Genomic DNA, 3,149 nt, shown 5'->3' on the forward strand with positions numbered 1-3,149 from the left:
TTGTGCATGCTCTGTTGCCTGTGTCTATTTACCTGTGGTTCTGTCAGTGTGATCATGAGATGTATCTGACCCCAGGAATGTGTCAATAAAGTTTCCCCTTCCTGGGACAATGAATTCACGGTGTTCTTATTTCAATTTCCAGGAGTGTATTTTAATAAAATATTTCAAGCAGTAGTTCAAAATCCATACAAAGGCCTATTGTAGAAGTATATGTACGAGGATTGCCCAGAAAGTAATGCCCCGCATTTCTTTTTCTCAGCCGAAAACAATGCTACTAATGCGAAACGTTACGTCTCCTGAATGAGCGTGCCAAGATTCCGTCACTTCCGACAGATAGTGTAGTTGCAGGGCAGTTGCTAAATGGCGTCTGTAGGTTATGTACGTTACAAACAACGTGCCGTCGTGGAATTTCTCTCTGTAGAGAAAGAAGCTGTGGAGAATATTCACAAACGCTTGTGCAATGTCTGTGGAGCGCCTGCTGTCGACAGAAGTACAGATAGGCTCTGGGCACGGAGGGTGAGGTCATCAGAAGGCGGTTCGTCGGAGCTGCACGATTTGCAGCGGTCGGGGAGAACATCCACGGCTGTCACACCTTAAAGCCCCTGACCTCTGACCTAGCCCCTTCGAGCTTCCACTTGTTTGGGACAATAAAAGATGTCATTCGTGGAAGACGTTTTGAGGACGACGGGAAGGGGGGGGGGGGGCGGTGATTCACGGAGTGAAGCACTGCTCCGCCACGAGGACAAGGATTAGTACCGACAGGGCATTCACGCCCTTGTTTCACTTTGGAGGAAGGCTATAGTGTAGTGTCTAGGAAACCTGCATACTCGGTTTGCTAGACAAACAATCAAACAAGCCGTGTCAATGAGTTTTATTACAACAATGGCCAACGGCCTTGCCGCAGTGGTAACACCGGTTCCCGTCAGATCACCGAAGTTAAGCGCTGTCGGGGTGGGCTAGCACTTGGATGGGTGACCATCCGGTCTGTCGAGCGCTGTTGGCAAGCGGGGTGCACTCAGCCCTTGTGAGGCAAACTGAGGAGCTGCTTGACTGAGAAGTAGCGGCTCCGGTCTCGGAAACTCACATGCGGCCGGGAGAGCGGTGCGCTGACCACATGCCCTTCCATATCCGCATCCAATGACGCCTGTGGGCTGAGGATGACACGGCGGCCGGTCGGTAACCTTTGGGCCTTCATGGCCAATTCGGGATGAGAGTTTATTACAATAATAAAATTACGGTACTTAATTTTGGCAATTACATAGATGTGTCCAAGCAAAGGGCGACATACAAAATAATCACTCTTCTTCAGTATAGACAGTCCCAAGTCTGTGATACATAGAGAGTACAAGCGAAGTGACTAGAGTTGACGCTGCTATCGAAGGCTGATCTTGAAGCTGTTATTGAACTGCATATCATTGTCGCTGCTATTGAACTGGGCCGTCACCAGTCACTCGGGAGCTTATGTCCTCTTCACACAGGTGCCGCCGCTGTCGCGTTGTCGTCCTGGAGGGAGGTCGGTCAGTGTGCGATTGGCTGACTTCTTCTCACAGGCTTCTCTTCTCTGTCGTCCCGGCTGGCGTGCCGGCGCTTGACTTTACGCCGTAACACAAAGAACAGGATGGAGATTAGGTGGAAATGTAGGGTGTGCAGATAAAACACCATTCTTTCATGTGTGTAGTTCTCATTATGTTCAGTAAAAAACTGTTGAAGAAAAAAATTGTTGTGTATTACTTTCTGTATTATGAATATGTGTATGTCTGTATCTTCCATATTTTCTCCAAAACTAGTGGATCGACTTCATGAAACTTGATACACATATCCAATACTATCAGGCAACATTCGCAGTGACGGTAAGAACCACCTACATATCATACAGTGAGGTCACAGAAGTCATGGGATAGCGGTATGCTCGTACACAGATGGTGGTGATATCACGTGCAATAGGTATAAAAGTGCAGTGCCTTGGCAGAGCCGCCATTTGTACTCAGGTGGTTCACACGAAGAGGTTTCAGATCTGTTTATGGCATGACTGTAATTAACGAACTTTGAACGAGGAATTGTGGTTGGGGATGAACACGTGGGACATTCCATTTCCCAGATCGTTAAGGAATTCAATATTCAGAGATCCATAGAGTCAAGAATGCGACGAGAATGCCAGATCTGAGGCATTACTTCTCACCATGGACAACGCAGTGGCTTAAGGCCTTCACTTAACGACCAAGAGCGGTGGCGTTTGAATAGTTGTCAGTGCTAACAGACAAGCAACACTGCGTCAAATAAACGCAGAGATCAATATGAAAAGTACGACGAACGTAACCGTTAGGACAGTGCAGTGAAACCTGCTGTTAATGGGCTGCGGCAGCAGAGACCAATGCGAGTGCCTTTGCTAACAGCTCGACACCACCTGCACCGCCTCTCCTTGGGTCATCACCAAGTAGGTTGGACCTTAGCCGAATGGAAAACCGTGGCCTGACCGGATGATTCCTGATTTCATTTGGTAAAAAAGCTGATGGTACGGTTCGAGAGTGGCGCCATGGATCCAAGTTGTCTAGAAGCCACTGGGGAAGTTGGTGGTGGCTCCATAATGCTGTGGGCTTTGTCTGCACGGAATGGACTAAGTCCTCTGGTCAGACTGAGCCAATCATTGACTGGAAATGGTTATGTTCGGCTACTTGGACACCATTTGCAGCCATTCATAGACTTCATCTTCCCAAACAACGACGCCTCATGTCACCAAGCTGCAATTGTTCGCAACCGATTTGAACAGCATTCTAGACTATTCAAGCGACTGATTGATTTGGCCATCCAGGTCGCCCGACATGAATCCCATCGATTCATCTGGGACGTAATCGAGAGGTCAGTTCGTGCACACAAAGTTGTGCATCAGCAACACTTTCGCAACTGTGGACTGCTATAGATGTATCATGGTTCAGTATCTATGCAGGGGACTTCCAACGACTTATTGACTCCATGCCACGTCGAAATGCTGCACAACACCAAGCAAAAGGAGATCCGACACGATATTAGGAGGTATCCCAAGAAATTTGTCACCCTACTGTAGTTCAGTAGATATGACGTCATAAACAATGAGATGCGTGAAAAACTGCCGCATTTTGCGTTATGCTTAAATCTTTTCACTTCTTTACCAC

At 47.7% G+C, this 3,149-nt stretch overlaps 1 pseudogene; it reads left to right on the plus strand.

The window, feature by feature from the left end:
* Window positions 1–885: 885 nt before the first annotated feature.
* Window positions 886–1,003, plus strand: LOC126261170 (5S ribosomal RNA; annotated as a pseudogene).
* The last annotated feature ends 2,146 nt before the right edge of the window (window positions 1,004–3,149 follow it).

Source organism: Schistocerca nitens, chromosome 5, assembly GCF_023898315.1.
Source record: "Schistocerca nitens isolate TAMUIC-IGC-003100 chromosome 5, iqSchNite1.1, whole genome shotgun sequence".
In the NCBI taxonomy this organism is placed as follows: domain Eukaryota; kingdom Metazoa; phylum Arthropoda; class Insecta; order Orthoptera; family Acrididae; genus Schistocerca; species Schistocerca nitens.